This window comes from Mus pahari, chromosome 7, assembly GCF_900095145.1.
Source record: "Mus pahari chromosome 7, PAHARI_EIJ_v1.1, whole genome shotgun sequence".
In the NCBI taxonomy this organism is placed as follows: Eukaryota; Metazoa; Chordata; class Mammalia; order Rodentia; family Muridae; genus Mus; species Mus pahari.
In genome coordinates this window covers 70,970,512-70,987,278 of record NC_034596.1, presented here as the reverse complement: position 1 = coordinate 70,987,278, position 16,767 = coordinate 70,970,512, and the positions used below count along the sequence as shown (strand labels likewise).

The 16,767-nt window shown below is 42.7% G+C and overlaps 1 protein-coding gene across 1 annotated transcript in view; it reads left to right on the top strand.

Annotated features, from left to right (window-relative positions):
* Window positions 1–395: 395 nt before the first annotated feature.
* The window catches only part of Wdr89 (WD repeat domain 89), a 28,898-nt gene continuing 12,526 nt past the window's right edge, over window positions 396–16,767 (top strand). The window contains exon 1 of the mRNA XM_021202654.2: window positions 396–461. The gene's annotated coding sequence lies outside the window, so the exon portion shown is untranslated. The remainder of the gene's footprint in view (window positions 462–16,767) is intronic.

The following is a 16,767-nucleotide window of genomic DNA, read 5'->3' as shown; positions in this document are numbered from 1 at the left end:
GAGGGCGTCAGATCTCATTATGGATGGTTGTGAGCCACCATGTGGTTGCTGGGATTTGAACTCAGGACCTTTGGAAGAGCAGTCAGTGCTCTTACCCACTGAGCCATCTCACCAGCCCTAGAGGGCATTTTCTAGGTTAGTGATTGATTGGGAGGGTCCAGTCCTTTGTGGGGCTCCCCCTGGGAGGGTTGTGTCAGAAAGCAGGCTGAACAAGCCAGGAGGAACAAGCTAGAAAGCAGCACCCCCCATGGCCTCTGCCTCAGCTTTATTAGCCAGGCTCCAGCCCTCTTTGAGTTCCTGTCCTCACTTCCCTTGTTGATGAACAGTGATATGGAAGTGTGAGCCAAAAGAACCTTGCCCTTCGTAAGTTGCCTTGGTCATGGTTTTCATCACAATAGTAACCCTAACTAAGGCATGGAATTGTAAGAGAATGAAGGCTGGCATGAACTGACATCTCAAAGGTATGATTATGGATGCTTTATCAATATTGTTACTTTATAATTTGTGTGTGTGTGTGTGTGTGTGTGCAGAAACCTACTTTCTTTAAAAAAAAAAAAAAAAAAACAATGGTGGGAGGGGAGTTAAATTGTTTTTCTGAGACTTTAGGGTGGTTTTGTGGCCTTCCTGTTAAATCTGTCTTTGTTTTACATATATGTAATTCTTTGTCTCTTTGTTTTCCTCTACTGAGAAAGTAGAGTTTCTTAGCTGCAGATCGATAGAATGATTGATACGAAAAGATTAGAAGTCAGATGTAGTGACACACACCTGTAATCCCTGTGCTTAGGAGGTGGAGGCGGAGGCAGGTAGATTGCTGTGAGTTCAAGGCTTGCCAACAGACACATAGTGAGTAACAGACCAGCAACCAGCCAGAGCTGCATAGTGAGATGCTGCCTTGTAAACAAACAAAAGAGGATTGAGAAATATGTTTCTAATTTTTTTATAGTCTTTAGTAGGCAGAAGCAATTTAATATGTGTAAAATACAAATAACATTTGTATTTACTTGGCATACAATTATTACTGCTTGAATATCATAATATATTGGTATTTAGAGGAAGTTAAAATTCCCTTTGTGCTAGATTAATAGGAATTTTATGTAGCCAGTAGATTTTTGAAGTGAATCTTGAAGCAAGGGTAGGATATAGGTGACTTAAAAGGAGGTGGAATTCTTGGGAAAGAATAGCAATCTTTTTTGTAATTCTTGTTGGAGAAATACTTTATTGAGTGACACATTTTGCCTATAATGTTGAGAGATATAAAGTATAGTCATTTGTAAGTTTAAACTTTTATTTAATACTTGAAACAACAAAAAAATACCATGATATTTATCATTATTAAACATTTTGTTAGCCAGATGTGATGACACGTGCCTCTAATCTTAACATTTGGGAGGCAGACGCAGGAGGGTATCTGTGAGTTAAAGGCAGGCCTGGTCTACAGAGTGAGCTCTAGGTTGGGGACTCACAGCAGCATTAGACGTCTTGAGAGCTACTGGTCTAGCTGAAGTATTTCCTGTCCTTCCTGTGTGTTAGAGTAAGGTTGCTGCAGATAAAAGGTGATAGAACAAGGATGGTACTAGGTAAATGTTAACATGAACTAGTTTATTCTTGTCTTCTCCTTCATCAAAGGTTGATTGGATTTTGAGCCTGGATGCATAGGATTTGAAGTTAATAGAGACAAACCATAGGAAAACTCATTTTGGGTATATTTGAAAATTTGGTGGCACCTACAAATGTGTGTAGGGATTTAAGCAGACTAATGCAATGGTTCCTAACCATCCCAAGGCTGCAACTCTTTTTTTTTTGGGGGGGGGGGTTGGAGATAGGGTTTCTCTGTATAGCCCTGGCTGTCCTGGAACTCACTTTGTAGACCAGGCTGGCCTCGAACTCAGAAATCCGCCTGCCTCTGCCTCTGTGCTGGGATTAAAGGCATGCGCCACCACGCCCGGCTGGCTGCAACTCTTTAATACAGCCCCTCATGTTTTGGTGACCTCAACCATAGAACTATATTCATTGCTACTCCATAACTGTAATTTTGCTACATTAATATAATAAATGATATGCAGAATATCTTATGTATGACCACAGAGGGATCACAGCCCACAGGTTGAGGACCACTGCTCTAGAGTAATGGAGTTAGAATTTTAAAAAGAGATTAGAATTGAGGTAAAAGAGTCTAAAGGCTCACGTGGAAATAGTTTATATTGCCCGTGGAGAGAGAAACTCCTGAGAAAAATTCAGCTCAATTTTGGCCGGCAGAGTCCGCATCAGAAACGCCTGTTGTTACTCTGGCTGTGTTGTCTGGAGGCCAGGCCACAGATCCTGAGTAAGCCCTGCGTTCTCTTATTGTTGGATCTGCTGCTAGATGGCAGTAGCAGCCAGCAGCACTGGCAGGGAGGGCTAAGTGCTGAATCAGGATAGGCAGGGCTAAGTGCTGAAGCAGGATAGGCAGGGCTAAGTGCTGAAGCAGGATAGGCCGGCGTAGTGTCAGTGAGGGAGCAGGCACCGGGCATTGTTTGCCGTCATTTTTATCCTTCTCTTCAGATCTATAAAGTAAAAAAATTTTTTCTCTTAATATCTGGCATTTACAGGACAGTTCAAGAATTACACCTCTTGTTTCTCTTTTAAGATCTTTTTACCATGTTCAGAAGAGAATGGAGTGAGTTTGGAACTTACTAGATTCTAATCTTATAGTACAAATGTTTAATACTTTATTGCACAAATATTAGAAGAGACTAAATATTTATTTTAAATGTTATTTTTTTAAATATATATTTTTATTATTTTTAATTGTATGTGAGACTGTGTTTAGGAGTGTAGGTGCCCAGGGAGGCCAGAGGCTTCCAATTCCTGGAGCTGAAGTTACAGACACTTGTGAGCCGTGTGATATGTATGGATGTACTAGGAGCCAAACTCAGGTCCTGTGGAAAAGCAGCAAGTGCTCTTAACCACTGAGCCATCTCTCCAGCCCCGCCATCCCCTGCTTTGATTTACATTCTCCTTTAGAATATTCTCCTAGCTTGGAGTTGACTAGTGATCCTACCCAGAAATGCAAGAGAAGGCCTCACTAGCTGTCAGTTTGTCAGTATCTGAAGAGCTGTGCTGGGCTTTCCATTCACAGCTGGCCCTTGTTGGATTAGCTGGACAGCTGCCTATACATTATCATATGGAATATATATGTGTATTTCATAAATTCTGTGACTCTAGAGAACCCTGACTTCTAATACATCAGGTATTGTTTGACTATTCCCACTAGCCTATCCCGCAGGCAGGACATCACTGTCAACCCACACTTCTGTAGCTGGCTTGTTACTTACATTTCTCTTTAGGTAACATGCAGAGTACCATGCTAGAACAGAGTACCACAGATGCTAGAACATAGGAGTATTTACTATGTAAGCATCAGCTCAACTTGTCCATGTTCAGTACGTTGTGTAGGTGTTATCTCCAGCAGTGGAGCCTTGCAGTCAGTTTGTGCCAAGACAATCTACAGTCTTGTTTGAGAATTCCCATGGGACTATGTTGGCCAACAACTCAATTAGATGTAACCCAGTCCCAGGACTAGAAGTTTTATTTGATGACAAAAGATATCCAGTTTGGGATCTATCTTCCCTATTATTTGATGATTTCATTCAAATCACCATCATATATGTATAGATTTTAGGCGGTTTCCGTTGTATTAGATTTCCATAATGCCCTTTAAATGGCCTGTAATTTTAACTGGCTCTTCTTGTATTCTCTCCCCCCACAACTTGATCCTCTTTTCCCAGCCTCCCATCCATCCATAACTAACCATTCTATTTACCTTTCCTAATTAGATATATTGGTCTCCCCTAGTCCCTTACTTTATACCTAGCTTCTGTGGTTCTCTGGATTGTAGCTTGGTTATCATTGATTTAATAGCTTATATTCACATATAAAAAAATACACACCATATTTGTCTCTCTGGGTCTAGAATACCTCACTCAGGATGATTTTTCTAGTTCTGTGCATTGAATTTCATGAATTCATTCTTTTTTTTTTTTTGGTTTTTCGAAACAGGGTTTCTCTGTGTAGCCTTGGCTGTCCTGGAACTCACTTTGTAGACCAGGCTGGCCTCAAACTCAGAAATCCACCTGCCTCTGCCTCCCGAGTGCTGGGATTAAAGGCGTGCACCACCACGCCCGGCTGAATTCATTCTTTTTAAAGGCCGAGTAATGCTCTCATGTAAATATGCAGCATTTTCTTTATCCATTCTTCTGTTGAGGAACATCTAGGTTCCAATTTCTAACCATTATGTAAACATGGTTGAGCAAGTGTCTCTGCTAGGATGAAGCATGCGTTGGGGAGAACCCCAAGAATGATGGAGCTGAATCTTGAGGTACATCAGTTTCCATCTTCCCGAGGAATTGCTATAGTGGCTCTACAGGTTTTCACCCCTTCCAGCAATGGATGAGTCTTATTTGCTCTGTCTATTGTGATTGAAGTTTTGTTGAGTATTGTAGTCTGGGCTGGCATATATGGTCCCTTAGAGTTTGTAGAACATCTTTCCCATCCCTTCTGGCTTTTAAAGTCTCCATTGAGAAGTCAGATATTATTCTGCTAGGTCTGCCTTTATATGATACTGGGTCTTTTTCCCTTGCAACTTTTAATATTCTTTTTGTTGGTGGTGTTTTGTACATTTAGTGCTTTGATTATTGTGTGATAAAGAAGTGTCTAACAATAATGTCATCCTCATTCTGACCTGACTTTATTCTGGGAGCTCTTTCCTTTCATCTCGATCTTTTTTTCTCTCATCTAATGTTATGGAATTGAAAGGGTAGAAGAACAGGAGTGGAGAGGGTGGAAGAAAGGAGAATTGTGTGGTTGCTGCACTCTAGTGGAGGCATATTGTCTTGTCTGTTACTGTGTTTTCATACTGGCATCTGGGTTTAGGAAGATTGCAGTTCTAGGTGCTGATAGCTGGTCCTGTCTTTGGGTTTTGTTTTGGTTTGTTTTTGTTTTTTTGGTTTCTTGGTTTCTGTTGCCTTCTCTTGTTCTTAGGAGAGTGTGGTGGCTCTGTGTTTCCTGGTAGGGAATTCTTCTGAGATCCTGATGTGTGGCCATTGGAGCTTCCAGGTAAAATGTGTTTCTGAGTGTTGTGGTTTGAATTAAAATGCCCCCCCCCCCCGACTCATAGATAGTGCATTATTGGAGGTGTGGCCTTGTTGGAGGAAGTAAGTCACAGGGCGTGGGCTTTGAGGTTTTAGAAGTTCAAGCGAGGCACAGTGTCACTTTCTTTCCCTGTGTCTACCGATCTAGATATAGAGCTCTCAGCTACCTCTCCAACACTGTCTGCCTGAGTGCTGCCATGCTTCCCACCATGACAAGAATGGACTAAACCTCTGAACCTGTAAGCCAGCTCCAGTGAAATGTTTTCCTTTATAAGAGTTGTTCTGATCATATTGTCTATTTGCAGCAATAAAACCCCAATTATTGGCAGCTTACATTTGGGAATGTGGATGGGCTAGGAGAGAGTGTTAAGGGGTCCACATGAGGGAGGAAAACAGGGTGTTCCACTAGGATCTACTTAGTCCCCTGGGAATGGGGGCTGTAAGGAAGTCCTCAGCAGGTGGTTCCTATAGAACTGGAGGTGAGGATGGAGGGAGAGGTGGAGATCTGAATTTAGCCTGTGTCTTAGTTAGGGTTTCCATTGCTGGGAACAGACACCGTGACCAAGGCAACTCATAAGGACAACATTTAAATGGATCTGGCTTACAAGTTCAGAGGTCCAGTTCATTATCATCAAGGTGGAAGGTTGGCAATGTCCAGGCAGATGTGGGACTGGAAGAGCTAAAAGTCCAGCACCTCGATCCAAAGGCATACAGGAAGACTGGTTTCCAGACAGGTAGGAGGAGGGTCTCAAAGCCCACCCAACAGTGACACACTTCCTCCAACAAGAACATTCCTACTTCAACTTCCTAATAGTGCCACTCACTACCTGGGCCAAGCATATACAAACCACCACATTCTGTCTGCTTAGCCGGCTGGCTGGAATTCGGATCCGCCTATCTGATCCTGAGTGCTAGGATCACAGGCATCCTTCACAAAGCTCTGCTTTATGCTGTAGTATGGATCAAAACCAGGGCATGTGGTCTACCCCTGGGACCATATCTCCAACTCTCTTTTTTCTCTTTGTCTTTTTTTGTCCTTTTTTGTTTGTTTGTTTGTCTGTCTGCCTGTTTTTCAAGACAGGGTTTCTCTGTGTATCTCTGGCTGTCCTGGAACTCACTTTGTAGACCAGGCTGGCCTTGAACTCAGAAATCCGCTTGCCTCTGCCTCCCAAGTGCTGGTATTAAAGGCGTGTGCCACCACGCCCGGCTTTTTTTTTTTTTTTTTAAATACAGGATCTCATATAACTCTGACTTGATATATAACCAAGCTTGCTCAGCTGTGGTTTAAATGAGAATGGCTCCCATTGGCTCATATATATATTTTTTAAATATTTATTTATTTATTATATGTAAGTACACTGTAGCTGTCTTCAGACACTCCAGAAGAGGGCGTCAAATCTTGTTACGGATGGTTGTGAGCCACCATGTGGTTGCTGGGATTTGAACTCTGGACCTTTGGAAGAGCAGTCGGATGCTCTTACCTACTGAGCCATCTCACCAACCCCCGGCTCATATATTTTGATGCTTGGTTCACAGTTGGTGGAACTGTTTTGGAAGTATTAGGAGTATGGCCTTGTTGGAGGAGGTGTGTCACTAGGGGTGGGACCTCAGGAGGTGCAGTCTCCAGTTAGCTCTCTTTCTAACTAGTACTTGTGGGTCAAACTCTCAGCCTCTGCCGTAGCGCCATGCCTTCCTTCTTGCTCCCACAATGATAGTGAGCTCACCCTCCACCTGTAAGGCCCGTAATAAACTCTTTCTTCTATGAGTTGTACTGGACGTGATGTCTTATTACAATAATTAAAAAAGCAACTAAGACAGCTGGCCTTGAACTCCTAATCCTCCTGCCTCTGCTCCAAAGTTCAAGGATTAGAGGCCTGAGCTGTCACATAAGACTCAGTTTCTCTTTAAAAGTGAGTTCTGGTCACTGTGTAAAATAATGGAGTATCTACCCTTGGGGATGAACACTTGTAAGTACTCCGTCAGACTGTGAAGTCTAATCAGGTTTGGGCTTTGCTGTTGCTATAGTTACCTTAGTCTGCTATAGACCAGATTCTTGGAGCTGTGGGCTATTTCCATCTTGCACATAATGTCAGGCCTGAGATGTTAGAGAGTTTTCTCATTGTCCATGTCCTATTCTGAGTTCCATCAGGCCCTGGCTGCCTTAGGCAAGTGGGCCTCTGTGTGCTCTTTCTCCTGTGATGATACAGGCCTTGCTCTCTACTCATGGAGCAGGGAATCATTCTTCAGGATTCCTTTGTGTGTGGGGGGGTATGATTTTACACACACGCACACGCACGCACGCGCACACGCTCGCGCGCGCACACACACACACACAGGTGTGTGCTCAGGTTGCTGTGGAGAAACCGGATGCACTACAAGCCTCTGATTGGACCCCTAGCACCTTCCCTCTATCCCCAACTTCTTGAAATTTTAGTCTTAAAATGCTCATGCCTTATGTGTCTCTTCTTTGCCATCCTCATTGGTACTCTGTCCAGTTTTAAAGCTCCAGCTCTGGCCCACAAAGTTCTTACCTACATCAGGCTACCTGTTTACCTCTCCTTACACTGTGCTTTTTTTTTTTTTAAATCTGCCTCACCTTCCTTTCCTGAATTATTTTTAACTTTTTTTCTTAAGACTAGATCTAATTACACATACAGCTGAGACTGGCCACAAATTTGTCTATGCAGACTAGACTCCAGCTTGAGGTCCTCCTGCCTGTACTCCCCAAGTGCCTGATTGCAGTGTGTAGACCACGCCCAGCTCTGTCTCAGCTTCAGCCGTACAGCCCCCACCCCCATCTCCACCTAAGACTGTTTCCCTATCCCCGTTTCTCCCCACTGGTGATTGGATCTGGTGTCCAGAAAGTGCCGTACTACCGAGGTTCATCCCTAGGTTTGCCTGGCTTTTTTTTTTTTTTTTTTTTACAGGATATGTATAAGAGGTTCAGGATGGCCTTGAACATACTGGGTAGCCCAGGCAATAGCTGAGTCTGGCAGTGTCAGGTCCGTCCGTGCCTCCAGACCTGGAGGAGACCCGTGCTGCACGGAGTCTAGCGCCCCCTTCCTTTCATTCGGCTCTCAAAGGCCGTCTTAGAGGAAAGCCGTTCAACTCACCAGTTGGTCTAGACAATTTCCTGCCTCTCTTCTTCTAATTTTTACAATACACAACATTGAGGGTTTTGGTTTTTTGGTTTTGTTTTTTTCTTTTCACTTAAGCAGTCTCTAATGAAAGCTGGGTGTAGCTCAAGCATTATACTTCTGTCTCAGCTCTTTGGAAAGAGGGAAGACGGGATCGTCCTCCGAATGTGAGAGATGCACTGACATGATGTTTCTGGCTCTGTAGTGAGAAGTCACAAAAGGATGGCACTTGTTTATGGAAGCTGCCACTCCATCGACGGCTGTTAAAAACCAGCACTGAGTAGTTTTACTCTTAGAATTAGTTGTCTGTGTTGCTTCCCTGTCCACAAGGCCAGGGGTGTGTGGGTTCCAACATGTTCCCGCCCTTTCCCTATGTTGCTGAGGCTGGCCCTGAACACCTCCATTCAAGGCACCTTGTTGCCTCAGTCTCAGTCTATATATAGGTGTATGCCACCACCTTTGTTTTTGAGTTCTTCAACCGAGTAATTTTTTTAAGGTTTATTTATTTAATCTATGTTTATTTATTTAATCTGTATGACTTCACTGCAGCTGTCTTCAGACTCACCAGAAGAGGGCAGCAGATGGTTGTGAGCCACCATGTGGTTGCTGGGAATTGAACTTAGGACCTCTGGAAGAACAGTCTGTGCTCGTAACCCCTAAGCCATCTCTCCAGCCCAATAGAGTAATTCTTTAGAAGTTGAATAGATTTGGTGTTATTGCAGCTTATTAGTTTCTAACTATAGCATGTTATATTTTACATGTATCGTGTAGCTGGCATTTAAAATAACATTAACATCCAGCTGAGACCGGCCATACGTTTGTGTATCCAGACTTGTAAGAGGGAATAGTTCTTAGTTTTCCTGTCTTTTTTTTTTTTTCCTCATTCCTGCCCCCCCAGCCCTTTGCAGTTTTACAGGTGGCATTTGCTTAATTTTCAAAAGCATCTTTTCAGAATTAGAAGAAATAGTGTGTAGTGCTTCTAACTTACAAAATAAGGCATCTGGTTGTTCTGGTAAAGAAAGGCGCTTAATTGTATTCGCTGAGGGAAGCTGGCATTTGTAGACTTAGTTTAAAGGGTGACTTTTGTATGGAAAGAATTATTTGGGAACTCAGGTACCTTGGAAAATGTTTTTGGGAAATGTAAAAGAAATGAGATTATTGTATTGAGTGTTTTGCCTGCTTGTGTTTATGTGTGCCATGTGAATGCTTGAAGTTTGGAGAGGTGAGGAAGGATTGGGTCCCTTCAAAGGAGTTATAGACAGCTTTGAGCCATTATCTGTGGCTTTGGGGAACTAAACCTAGGTCCTCTAAAAGAGCGACAAGTAGTCTTAAGTTCTGAGCCATCTCTTCTGCCCCATGAGTCTGTTTCTTTTTTCTTTTTCTTTTCTTTCTTTTTTTTTGTTTGTTTGTTTGTTTGTTTGTTTTTGTTTTTAAAACAGGGTTTCTCTTGGGTAGGCCTGGCTGTCCTGGAGCTCATTCTGTAGATCATGCTGACCTGGAGTTCAGAGATCTGCCTGTCTCTGCCTCTAGATTAAATTAGGTTAGATTAGTCCTGGGACTAAAGGTGTGTGCCGCTGTGGCTGCCGTGGCTGCTCGTGCTTCTTTTAAAGATGGAGTAAATGTTGCATCTGTGCCCCAACAGACAATCTCAAATCCTGTGCGAGAGTATCCTTGTCCCAGTTCCTTCTCCTCTACACCTCAAATCCCTGCACCTTAAAAGTGTTTTTTGCGGGGCATTTATGTTTTATGGTGGCATTTAAGTCCCAGCACTGGGGTGTCAGAGGGAGGCTGACTTCTGAATTTGAGGCCAGGATGGTCTACATACAGAGTTCCAGGGCAGCCACAGGGGCATAAAAAGACATTGTCTACCCTACCCCTAGGTGGGAAAAATGTGTTTTTTCTATAGCATACTTAATACATGGATATGTTGTAACCAGTATCTTGAGCATTTTTCTTTATTTTTAACAATAACATTTTAATGTTTTATTTCCATTTTTTAACTGTGTGCCAAAGTGTGTGTGTGTGTGTGTGTGCGCACGCGTGCGCGCATGTGCTTATGCTCTCAAATACTGATGCTCATGGCTGCCAGAGGCATCTATTCCCTGGAGTTCCAGGCAGCTGGAAGCTGCTTAGCATGGGGGCTGGGAATTGAGAGTCTGTGCTCTTAACCACTGAGCCATTTCTCTGGCCCCAGTATCTTGAACATTTACGTGAATAAGTATAGCATATTCAGTTTTGCTAAGCTAGATTAATCTAAGTCTCAGTCATTAATGGATGTGAAATTTAAAACTATATTAGAATTGTAGCAGATGTCAATTTAGCATACTTTCCACTAAATATTCAGTACTTCTTCCCACTTTAAACCAAACAGTTCCTTGGTAATTATTTTAATGCCAGTTCCTTGTTCATTTAAAGCACAGATTTCTCTACATTGTTGGCATATTTTCCGGGCAGTGTTCTAAAGTTAAGCTAATGTATGCTTTTACAAGACTCACTATTAATGCATGTGCGTGGCAGGTAGTTCCCTTACAGCCTTCCTAGTAATTCTAAAGTGCCCTTACCCAGGTTTCTAAGCTGGACTTGTGGTTTTCAGATAAGCAGGGGTCTGGGCACTATATATTAAATTTCTTTGATATCTGCTATAGAGCTACCATACAATATTTTTCACTGATTTTTTTTCCCATGAGATTCCACTGACCTTGATGCATTAGAATCTGCTGTTTCTAATGTTGTGCTAGTATTCCCCCCCCTTTCTTTTTTTTTTTAAAAAAAGGGTATGCTTATTTAGAGGCAACATAGTAATCGACTATAGTCGATAATAAAATAGTAAAATGGTAACAGCAGCAGTGTTGTATAGAGGTTAAAGAACATGAACTCAGAGGCAAACAGCTCTGCCACATATTGGCGTTGCTTTCCTCATTGGTTGAATAGACAGCATCATACTTGGGATTGTTATATTTAAGGCAGACTTGGTAGTGTGTCCCTGAAGCCCTGTAATCCAGAGGTAACAGGAAGGTCAAAATTTAACATTATTCTTGACCACATAGTGAGCTTGAGGCAAAACCTGTCTCAAAAACAAAACAAAAACAAAGAAAAAGAATTCAGGGCTGACCTGATGGCTCGATGAATAAAGCACTTTTGACACAAGTGTGAGGGTCCTCAAGAGTTCAGGTCCCCAGAATTCACATAAAAGCCAGCTTGGTGTGGTGTGGTCCCTGTGATTCCCCTTCTTTTAAAAAAAAAAAAAATTTTTTTTTTATGTATGTGAGTACATTGTTGCTACCTTGGGATAGACCAGAAGAGGGCGTCAGATCTCATTACAGATGGTTGTGAACCACCATGTGGTTGCTGGGAATTGAACTCAGGACCTCTGGAAGAACAGTCAGTGTTCTTAACTGCTAAGCCATCTCTCCAGTCCGATTCTCCTCTTGTAATTAGCTCCTTCCTAGACTAGCTATAACGGTAACTCTGAGTTCAGTTGAGAGACCTTGCCTCATGCAGGGTAGAGAGTGATTGAGGAAGGCTCCAGAAGTCAGCTTCACACAACACACACATGCTTGTGTACCTGCACTCACATATGCCTGCCAGATGCCCCCCCAAAACACACACACACACACACACACACACACACACAAGCAATGCAGTGTGTCTCCTGAGTATGCTGAAGTACTTATGTTCTTGCGTGCATACAGATAGGCTGAATTAGCAGAAATAGAATTAACCTCACTGTGGGCTGGTAGTGGTGCATGATCAGCTTGTAGTAGCCCACACTTGTATTTCTCATCTCTTAGAGACTTAGAGGCAGGAGGGTCAGAAGTTCCATCCTTAGCCATCCTTGCTAATTAGCAAGTTTGAGATCAGCCTACCATAAATACTTGTTTTCCCTAAAGGTGGGATAGTATGTTATACACTTTTTCTAAGAAATACTATATTAAATTGGATTCAGTAAATCAGAGAGAGGGACAGAGGGATGGATGAATATAACAGGATGGACTCTAGTTAGGCTTTGCTTCCACTTGTTTTTTAAGGCAGGGTCTCGCAGTGTAACCGAGCTGATCTGGAACTTGTGGTAACCTTGCCTCAGCTTCTAGAGTGTTGGCATTTACAGGTATGCACTCCAGCTATTCAGCACAGCGGGGTTTTACATTTTTTGTTTGTTTGTTTGTTTGTTTCATCTTGAGACAGGCTCTCTTGTTGCCCATGCTAGCCTAGAACTCAGTATCTATCTAAGGATATCTAAGTTTTGGATCCTCCTACCTCTGGCTCCTGAGTGCTGGGGAATCATATCTGTGAGCCAGCACATCAGGTATTCATGGTGTTAGGATTTAAGATCTTCATTCACGGTAGGCAGACATTATACCAACTGAGCTATATCTTTAGCCAAGGTTATATAGTTTTTGAAAGCTTGAGTTTCTTTTTAAAAATATGAATGTGCAGGCATGTTTATGAGGGTGTGTGTGTGTGTGTGTGTATTTGCACATATGGAGGCTAGAGCAGATAGCCTCAGGCGTCATCCTGAGAAGCACCAACCTCCAACCTTGAGACAGGGCTCCTCACTGTCCCAGAGCCGCCAGTTGAGCTGGACTGTCTGGTTGGCCCTTGAGCCCCAGGGATCTTCCTGTTTTGCTTCCCCAACATGAGGATGACAAGCTCGTCATCCCCTGCTCAGCATTTCTTCAGCCCTGGGTTTAAATGTTTTAAAAGTTAGAGAGACCATAGTTTAGGGGCGGGCTTTTGTGGGTTCTCTTTACCACATGGGAAATACATGTGCAAAGTTGATGAACAAACAACAGTTTGGTTAGGCTCATGCTTTCTGTGGGCTCTGGCATTCATCCTTAAATCCTCTATGACCAACCAGCAGGTAGGCAAAGAGAAGGTGGAGAAGTCTTACCTGCCCGACATCCTCTGACCCAGATGTGCCATGCATCCATGTCTTCCACTGGCAACGTCTCAACTGGTTCTAAGAACAACTGGGACCCCAGTGTCTCTGCTGAGATCCTAGTAAATGTCCCTGAACCATGTCCCACTCTGCTAAGTCCCACGTCCTTGCTTATGGACCACTTCTCCTTTTTCACACTTTCCTGAGGGCCTTGAAGAAACAGTAGCCTTTGCAGCTCCCTGCTCTGCTCCACACTGGGAGGGTGTGTAAATGTTTATGCCTGAGTTTTCTGGTTCTCCCTACCCACCCCTCAGCTGACTTCTTCAGGGAGAATTCTTGAGATTTTATTTTGGCGTTGCCTCCGTAATGCTTGCAAGTGTTTAGGGAAAGGAGATTCTTCTGTACTATTTGCTTCTTGTGCCAGAGCAGAGTTTGAAATTGAAAGAGTTGTTTTGTAAAGCTATTGCTTTTTTATTGTAACACACTGGCAGGTTTTTATTGAGCTAAAAATACTTCCCGGTAATATTTACATTAAATTCCAAGTTGACAGCTTCTGAAAATACTCATAAGAAACTAGTGATATTTACTACCTCCTGGGGAAAGGAAAGAGGCTTGAATATATAAATATTCTAAAACAATAGATATGGACTCTTGAATTTTGAACCATATTGTTGGTATCATATCTCATAAAATACAAATACATTGTTGAAATATTCAGAAGCTTAATAACAGATGGAATTATCATTTTAGTGGCTTGGTTTTCTTGTTGTTGTTGTTGTTGTTGTTGTTTATCACCAGGGAAGCATTATTATAAAGAGCCTTCTAAGATTCTTCCCTCTCTCCCTTTTAAACAGTGAAAGGGAAGAGTAGGAACTGAGTGAATAAAGGAAGATCAGACTTCCTCCACCCAGTAGTGATTAAGTTTGGCTTTAAAAATTCTGCTCCTGATGTTCTCTTTTGAAAGCTGACTTACATCAGTGACACACCTAAGACTTGGATTACCTGTAAACATTATTAATACTAGGTCAGTGGTGGCAGCAGAACCCAAGTGTGAGGCCAGCCTCAGCTACATCACAGGTCCCAGCCAATCTAGGCTATGAAATCAGAATTTGTCTCAGTGCCCCTGAACCATCATCAACATCAGAATTAATGTTAAAGTTGCTTCTGTCTGTGTTTAAAATTACCAGGTAGCTGGCCTCAATAGTCAGGAAATGTTGAGCATTTATAAAGTTGCTTTCCTCATCTGGCTTTGCTTCATGTTGGAGGTGGTGCTCTGTAGATGGGCCGCTTGTCATCAGGCAAGGATGCCCATACAGACCTGAGCCAGGTACTGCTGGACAGAGTGGGATTGCTGGAACTGGATTAGGGAATCCTGGTTTGGCTCTGGAGCTGGCGGCAAGCCCAGAAACTGTGATGCTGTGTGGAGGGTTGGAAGAAGGAATTTGAGGACTTTCATCATTCTGTCCATTCTCAAATAAAATATGTGCAACTGATTTCTCCATTTCTAATAACTTTGTGAGTACTACAACTGTGCTGGATGAAGGGCGCAGAAGGAAGTGGGGCTCTTTACTGTTTTGTGCTCCATATAGATTCCACAGCTATATATAATTTACTTATACAACACCCTGTGTAGACCAGATCGCCCTCAATCTTCCTAGGTAGCCACGGATTCTGTAGAACTCCTTTCTGGATCTCCGGTCTCCACCTCCTAAGGGCGCGGGGGTTGTAGGTGTGACCATACTTAGTTGATTTGTTTTTCAAAAATTTTTTTTGAAAGAGAAAAATAATGAGACTTGGAGTGTAGCTCAGTTGATAGAGTGCTTGACTGGCTTTGCTCAAGCACCATGCAAAGTCAGGTGTGGTGATGCAGGCCGGTGATCTCAGCTCTGGGGCCGTAGAGGCAGGAGGATCAGAAACTTAAGTTGTCCATATCGAGTTTGTGACCAGCCTAAGCTACACAAGACCCTGTCTCCAAAAAAAAAAAAAAAAGGTAGAACACAAGAGAAAAATAAAGGACAGTTACTCTAGTGACCATTTTTGCCTTGAGACATGGGTTTTATGTCACACTGCTTCTTCCTTCTTGTCTCCTCTGTCAGTGTGTAGAATTAACTCAGGGTTTCTTTAAAAAGCCTGATGTGAGGCTGGGAAAATGGCTCAGCTGTTAAAATACCCTCTGCTTTTCCGGAAGACCTGGATTTGGTTTCCAGAACCCACAGGGTGACTAATATCTGTATATGACTCCAGTTCAAAGGAATCCAGTGCCCCTTCTGGTCTCTGAGGATACTGCACACGTGTGGTACATTTGTACATACGTGTAAGCAAAACACTCACACACACATACATACATACACACACACACACAAAATAAGTAAAATTGTTTAAAGAATCCAAGCCTAATGTGACTTTTCGTCTATTTATTTTTTTAGTAGATGTCAGATATAAATTTCACAGGCAATGAGTTTCATCGAGATAATGTCTCATGGATATCACATCTGTTGTATAACCAAGGATGTCCTCAATCTCCTGTTCTTCCTGATCCGTCTCCCTCCCGAGTGTCAGGGTTACAGGGTTATGCCCTCATGTCCTGGAGGCTGCTAAATCATTTCATACAGAGGCCTTTGTCGTTGTTAGGGCTTGTTGTTCTGAGTTTCACTGTGTAGCTCTGCTTGGCTTGGAACTCAGTATTACTTATTTAGAAGGCGATTTAGCAACATGACCATGTAGCAAAGGGCAGCAGTAGGTTCCTCCTAGGGCCTAGAACTTCCCAGCTATGGAGTTTTTACCAAGTTTAAAATATTATGCATGAGTTCATGAAGTTCCTGCTATAGATCAAACCCACTCAATTCTACTGTAACATAAGAATTCTGTGACTGTACTGCTAGATTTCTGTTTGACTTTCTAAGTTTTAAAATCACTCATTTTACCTTTTATGTGAATGAATTTTGTTTTGCCTATATGTATGTGTGTATGTATGTATGTATGTATGTGTGTGTACCACATGCATGCTGGATGTCATTGGAAGCTAAAGAGAGTGTTGGATCTCCAGTACTATAGTTACAGACAGTAATGAGTTGTCATGTGGGTACTGAGATTCAAACCCAGGTCCTATGGAAAAGCAGCTAGTGCTCTTAACCACTGAGCAATTTCTCTAGCCCTTCTACTGTTTCCTAATCAAAACTAAGTGAATTATTTGTCAAGATGAGCTAGTCATTGTCTCTCCGTTCCCTGTACAGTGGAGTGTAAATTTAAATTGGTTTTGGCTAGCTGCTGCATCCTGTAGCTTATAGAGAAGCAACTTTGGGTGAAGCAAAAGTGTGTGTTTTAAAGGTTGCATTTCTTTGTGTGTATGTGTGGATTGCAGAGGCCAGCCTGGCTGCTGCTATACTTCCTGAGCTCACTGAGTCTTCAGTTTGGGTGGCAGGAGTCTGCCCACTGAGCCATCTCACTGGCCCAGAGGAAGTGCTTTTAGCCAATCAGACTCTCCCAGTGCTCACTTAAGTGCCTCCCCTCATTCTGCACCTTCTCTTGTCTCCTCTCAGCTAGGAAAGGAAGGAGCAGGGGACAGTGTCCCATGCCTGCCCTGAACTCCTTTCTCTTCATGTGGCCTTTTCTTTTCTCTAGT